The sequence below is a fragment of the Elephas maximus genome, chromosome 1, assembly GCF_024166365.1.
Source record: "Elephas maximus indicus isolate mEleMax1 chromosome 1, mEleMax1 primary haplotype, whole genome shotgun sequence".
Lineage (NCBI taxonomy): Eukaryota > Metazoa > Chordata > Mammalia > Proboscidea > Elephantidae > Elephas > Elephas maximus.
Window position 1 is genome coordinate 232,552,495 of NC_064819.1, and position 7,244 is coordinate 232,559,738.

Here is a 7,244-nt window from a genome sequence, read left to right on the forward strand (position 1 = left end):
CTGGTGGTGTAGTGGTTAAGTGCTACGGCTGCTAACCAAAGGGATGGCAGTTCGAATCCGCCAGGCGCTCCTTGGAAACTCTATGGGGCAGTTCTACTCTGCCCTATAGGGTTGCTATGAGTTGGAATTGACTTGATGGCACTGGGTTTGGTTTGGTTTTGGTTAAAGAGCACAAAGCTCAAGGCAGACATTCACAGGGTTTTCAATGGCTGATTTTTTTTTTTTTTTTTTTAAGTAGGTCCCCAGGCCTTTCTTCCAGGGCATCTCTGGGTAGACTTCTTTCAGTTAATAACTGAAAGTTGATTAGTGAAAGTCAAGGGTGAGTATTCCCATACCTATGAATAAGCAATTAGATTTTGTCAGTTTGGCCAATGGTTTATCAATTTTGTTGAGTTTTTAAAAAAAACAGCTTTTGGTCTTGTTAATTCTTTCAATTGTTTTTCTGTTTTCTATTTCATTTAGTTCAGCTCTAATTTTTATTATTTGTTTTCTTCTGGTGCCTGTGGGTTTCTTTTGTTGCTCTCTTTCTATTTGTTCAAGTTGTAGGGATAGTTCTTTGATTTTGGCCCTTTCTTCTTTTTGGATGTGTGCATTTATTGATAGAAATTGGCCTCTGAGCAGCGCTTTTGCTGTGTCCCAAATGTTCTGATAGGAAGTGTTTTCATTCTCATTGGATTCTATGAATTTCTTTATTCCATCCTTAATGTCTTCTATAATCCAGTCTTTTTTGAGCAGGGTATTGTTCAGTTTCCAAGTGTTTGATTTCTTTTCCCTGCTTTTCCTGTTTTTTAGTTCCCCTTTTATGGCCTTATGGTCAGAGAAGATGCTTTGTAATATTTCAATGTTTTGGATTCTGTTAAGGCTTGCTTTATGACCTAATATGTGGTCTATTCTAGAGAATGTTCCATGTGCACTAGAAAAGAACATATAGTTGGTTGCTGTTGGGTGGAGTGTTCTGTATATGTCTACAAGGTCAAGTTGGTTGATTGTGGCATTTAGATCTTCCATGTCTTTATTGAGCTTTTTTCTGGATGTCCTGTCCTTCACTGAAAGTGGTGTGTTGAAGTCTCCTACTATTATTGTGGAGCTATCTCACTCTTCAATGCTGATAGAGTTTGTTTTATGTATCTTGCAGCCCTGTCATTGGGTGCAAAAATATTTAATATGATTATATCTTCTTGGTGTATTGTCCCTTTAATCATTATATAGTGTCCTTCCTTATCCTTTCTGATGGATTTAACTTTAAAGTCTATTTTGTCAGAAATTAATATTGCCACTCCTGCTCTTTTTTGATTGTTATTTGCTTGATATATTTCTTTCCATCCTTTGAGTTTTAGTTTGTTTGTGTCTCTAAGTCTAAGGTGTGTCTCTTGTAGGCAGCATATAGATGGATCGTGTTTCTTTATCCATTCTGCCACTCTCTCTTTATTGGTGCATTTAGTCCATTTACATTCAGGGTAATTGTGGATAGGTATGAATTTGGTGCTATCATTTTGACGTCTTTTTTTTGTGTGTTGACAGCTTCTTTTTCCCACTTGATTTTATGTGCTGAGTAGATTTTCTTTACATATTGTCCTTTCCTCATATTTGTTGTTGTTGATTTTGTTTCTGCTGAGTCTGTATTTTTCCCTTGTATTTTGATGAGTAGGATAGTTTGTCTCCTTTGTGGTTACCTTATTATTTACCCCTATTTTTCTAAATTTATAACTAACTTTTATTTCTTTGTATCGCCATATCTTCCTCTCCACATGGAAGGTGTATGATTACATTTCTTAGTCCCTCTTTATTATTTTAATGTTGTCTCCTTTTATATAATAACATCGCCGTTACCCTGTGTTGGGCTTTTTTTTTAAATCTTGCTTTTTTTTTTGGATTTCCCTGTCTGGGTTGACTTCTGGTTGCTCTGCCCAGTGTTCTAGTCTTGGGTCAATACCTGATATTATTGATTTTCCAACCAAAGAACTCTCTTTAGTATTTCTTGTAGTTTTGGTTTGGTTTTTATGAATTCCCTCAACTTGTGTTTATCTGGAAATGTCTTAATTTCACCTTCACATTTAAGAGACAGTTTTGATGGATATATGATTCTTGGCAGGCAATATTTTTCCTTCATTTTTTTAAATATGTCATCCCATTGCCTTCTTGCCTGCATGGTTACTGCCGAGTAGTCCGAGCTTATTCTTATTGGCTCTCCCTTGTAGGTGACTTTTCTTTTATCTCTCGCTGCTCTTATAATTGTCTCCTTATCTTTGGTTTTGGCAAGCTTGATTATAATATGTCTTGGTGACTTTCTTTTAAGATCTACCTTATGTGGAGTTCGATGAGCATCTTGGATAGATATCTTCTCATCTTTCACAGTAGCAAGGAAGTTTTCTGCCAACAAATCCTCAACAATTTTCTCTGTATTTTCTGTTATCCCTCCCTGTTCCGGTACTCCAATCACTCATAGGTTATTTCTCTCGTTAGAGTCCTAAGTGATTCTTAAGGTTTCTTCATTTTTTAAAATTCTTTTATCTGATTTTTCTTCAAATATATTAGAGCCAAGTGATTTATCTTTGAGTTCAGAAATTCTAGCTTCTACTTGCCCAATTCTGCTCCTCTGACTTTCTGTTGAGTTATCTAATTCTGTAATTTTATTGTTAATCTCCTGAATTTCTGATTGCTGTCTGTCTATGGATTTTTCCAGCTTACTAAACTTGTCATTATGTTCCTGAATAATCTTTCTGAGTTCCTCAGTTGCTTTATCTGTGTGTTCCTTGGCTTGTTCTGCGTATTGCCTCATTTCCTTCCTGATGTCTTGAAGGGTTCTGTATATTAAACTTTTGTATTCTGCATCTGGTAATTCCAGGAACGCGCTTTCATCTGGAAGATCCCTGGATTCTTTGTTTTGAGAGCCTGTTGAGGTGATCATGGTCTGTTTCTTTATGTGCCTTGATATTGACTGTTGTCTCTGAGCCATCTATAAGTTATTGTATAACTTTATGCTTGCTTACTGTGTTGTAGCTGCTTGCTTTGTTTTGTTTTGGTATACCCCTATGGGTTGCTTGAGTGAGCTAGCTTGATTATTTTCACCTATGGAGCTCTGGTGTCCTGTCCCCAGCTGGCTAGAGCTGTTATCAGGTATATCAGTCTAGGAGTCCATTCAGTTTTCTTGTATGAATTCAGCTCAGGTTTCCATGTAGCTGATATCAAGTGTGTGGTACAGGCTCTGTCCTACAGTCTTAGAGGGGCAGGGGTGATTGGCGTATATACTGGTATCTGATTGCAGCAGGGGGTCACACTCTGAACAAGGCAGGGGGCTGAGAACTGACCCCCAAGTGTCTCTGAGGAAAATGCATCTCTGTTCCCTAGAGGGTGCTGGTAGGTGGGTTCTGCAGAGGGACTATGGGCACCCAAAGTTTTTATTGTAAGGACTGGGAGGTACCAGTTATCCCTGGGCTCCTGTTGCGGGTGGCTGGGCGACCCAAGTGGAGCCACTAGTCCTTAGGTCCCTGATGTGGGTAGGTGAGGACCTTGTTTAATAGGCAAAGCAATGTCAAATGTCAAAAACCCACCTCTCCACCGCACCCCTGAAATGGTTGGAGTTTGCCAACAAGGGCCTATTCTCCCGAAATAGGCCCACACAGGTCCATGCAGAAGGGAAAGGTGCTCAAGGTCCATGGACGGTTTATGCCTGGACAGGAGCCACTTCTGTCCTGAGCTCCCTCAGTTAATGAATCTAGCAAATTATCTTTTCCCCCCAGCTGGAAATTTTTTCCTTCCCCAAGGCCGGGAGGATGGCTGTAGGTGCTCACCAGGGCCTATCTCAGGCCTAGGGATTCAGCCACTGAAGCTGGCTTGGGGATCGGGTGCGTGGTAAAATAAACGCAAGTGCTTAGCTTTTGCCTAGAGCGCCGTTCTCCTCAGGTTCCAGAGGTGTGAGCGGGCTGTGTGGCTGCTGCTTCTCCCCAAGGAAACTGCGGTGGAACGTTAGGACCTGCCAGCTGCCAACGCCGCTGCTCCGGGAATGGCGCCTGAGGGCTCCCCGCGATTCAGGGCCGGTAACTCCTTTCCGCTTCTGAACGGTCTGTTCCTTCCCCTGCCCCTCAGTTCATTGTCTAAGCTTACCTTTGATGCTCAGGGCTCCCAGCTTGTCACAAATATACTGGTTTCACTTGTTTTTTTGGGTCTTTGTTGTAAAGAGGGCTCCACGGAAGCATCTGTCGATTCCGCCATCTTGGCTCCGCCTCCAGCAATTAGATTTTGAAGTGTGTGCTACCAAAACTCACGTATCGTCCCTGGAGTCGTGCACAGGAACACTTAGAACCTCGTGTGTGTAAAACACAAAAACAGAGATCAGCTCGGTTTTCAATCAACAGGAGATAACAGCGGCTCTATAAATCAGCAAAAAATCACATGATGACCCCTACATGGAACCGTATGTGGTGACATTGTGAGGGTACAGGCACCATGTGCAGCGAAGTGGATGAGGCTGAGCTACAGAGCTGCCTCCAGGGATGCGCCCATATTCTCAATGCTGAGCATTTTGGGTTAGCTGCTTCTTTGCTTTCTATTAGATTGTTATATTTCTCACCGCTATAAAAAAAAACAAACCTGTTGCTGCTGAGTTGATTCCAATTCATAGCGACCCTATAGGACAGGGTAGAACTGCCCCATAGAGTTTCCAAGGAGCGACTGGTGGATTCAAACTTCTGACCTTTTCGTTACCAGCCATAGCTCTTAACCACTGCACCACCAGGGCTCCCTCACTGCTATATACTCTTCTTAAATTCCTCATTTAACCTCTTGCCTCATTTCTAGTCAATGATTTTTTTTTTTTTTTTTCATTTCTAAATCTCTCATCTCTCCTTGGCTTTATGCCCAACTCCTCCTGCCCTGCTTGGGCCGCACTTGACAGCTCCATGTCCCCCAGTGCTCAGCTCTCCCCTTCCCACTCTTCCCCACGGAGCTAAGCCCCTGCAGTCCAGCTTGGCTTCCACCCTTCCTGCTCCACTCCCCACCTTCTGCACACTCCTGGGCTCAGCCCCACAGATGTGCTCATCACCAAGCCCAGGGGTACTGTAACAAACAACCTGGGTGACTTATAAGAATAGAAATGGACTGTTTCACAGTTCTGGAGGCTGGGAGACCAAATTCATGGTGTCAGGAGGGCTATGCTCTCTCTCTGTTGGCTCTAGGGGAAGATTCTTTCTGGCCTCTCCCAGCTTCTGATAGCCCCAGGGGTTCCTGGCCTTGAAGCTGCAACAGAGCTCTGTCTTCCCTCTGTCCTTCTGCGTCTCTTCTCCTTAAAAGGACACTGCTCAGATTGGATTAGGACTCACCCTATTCCAGTGTGACCTGGAGTTAACTGATAACATCTCCAAAGACCCTATTTCCAAACAAGGCCACATTCGCAGGTACAGGTGTTAGGTCATGTCTTTTTGGGGCACACAATTCACTTGGTAATACCTGCCATGCCATGGAGTTTTATCTAGTGCTGCTGTCACTGCGTAGAATATCCACGCTCCTCTGTCTGCCTGGGTAATCTTGTGCTTTCCTAGGATTGTAGTGAAATGGCAATGCTTCATGGAGACTTGTCCCAACTCAGCAAGTGGAGCCCATCCCTGACTTTATGAGCCCCGCACTCTCTTTCTCCTTGCAGGGTACACAGATCACAGGGTGCTCCCATGGCTGGTGACACGCCTTCTTCCCCACTGTGAACACAACACCTGCATCCATCTGCTTCATCTTACCCCCAAGGATTCACAGAGCGCAGGCATTATTATCTATTAGCCGGCAATTATTGCGCAGGAAAGATCAGCGAGCACCTGGCACTGAGCTACGGTTGGGTTTAAAGTTATAGTGACATTGCGTGGATCATGACTCCAACTCATGGTGATCTCGTGAGAGCTGGAGTGGAACTGTGCTCCATAGGGTTTCCAATGGCTGAGTTTTCATAAGTAGATCATTAAGGCTTTCTTCTGAGGTGCCTCTGGGTAGACTTGAACCTCCAACCTTTTGGCCAGCAGTCGAGTGGATTAACTGTACCACGCAGGGACTCCCATGTAGTTACGGCTATAGCATCACACAGTGAGCGAAACCTGTGAGGGCTGGAACTTGATGGGGCAGCCTTGTTGTTCTGGATCTCACAAGTTTTCTGCCTTTGACAGGGTTCAGTCTTCCAGCTTTTCTGTCGCTCGTTGTAGTGGAAAATCTTTGGGTTTTTCTTCTCTGACAGGCTCCTGCCTTACACATTTTCTGGATTTCACTTGTTTTACTGTAGTCTGTTGAGTTGCCACCAGGTTGCAAGCCACAGGGGGACAGGGGCTATGTCTTATTCCTTCTACTGTCCTTGAGCTTGTGGTTCTGTCTGGTGTGAAAATAGTCACTGAGCATGTGTTCCAGGGGTAGATTGCCCTGACATTCCACAAGTATTCCTGGGGATGAGAGAGGGCTTAGGAAATATGCAAGCAAGCAGGGATATGGGCCATTTCAGAAGTTGTCTTCTTATCAAGATGTCAAGAGAACAAACATTTCAGTCACTGACAGCAAAATGACCACGAGAAATGCTGTCTCTGAGAAACCCTCAGGACATGGAGATGGTGGTGTCTGCAGCTGGGAAGGGAGTTCTGAGCACAGTCCTCTGCTGGGAGTCAGCACATGTGCATGGAGCTCAGAGCATCGCTTTTGTGTGTGTGTGTGTGTGTGCTTTAGGTTACAGTTTACAGCTCAAGTTAATTTCTCCTACAAAAATTTATATACATATCATTTTGTGACATTAGTTGCAATCCCCATAATGTGACAGCACACTCCCCCTTTCCACCTTGGGTTTCCTATGTCCATTCAACAAGCTCCTGTACCTTCCTGCCTTCTCACCCTACCTGCAGACAGGAGCTGCCCATTTGGTCTCGTGTATCTGATTCAGAGCATTGCTTTTTAGGAGCCTTCTGGGCACACAGCACTTGGAATGATTTACTGCCCTCTGGGGCTGGGCCAGTTGACAACTTGTTCCCATAACAGGGCCAGGCTGGTTTATGGGATTAGTGTCCTTTGCCACCACACGTCACTTGTAACAGAGTCCTCAGATCTCGGGACGTGGAGCCCTTGCCTTTTCGTGAGGGGCCAGAGGGGGCACTGCTCGGTGTCATGGGTGAAGGACCCTGGACTAACTGGTACGGGCAGCCCAGGGACCAGGAACCCTGCAAGACTAATGCCTCAGTTTTGTTGTGACCCATGCTGGAAGAAGTGGTCCTCTTGTGTGCTCGGTT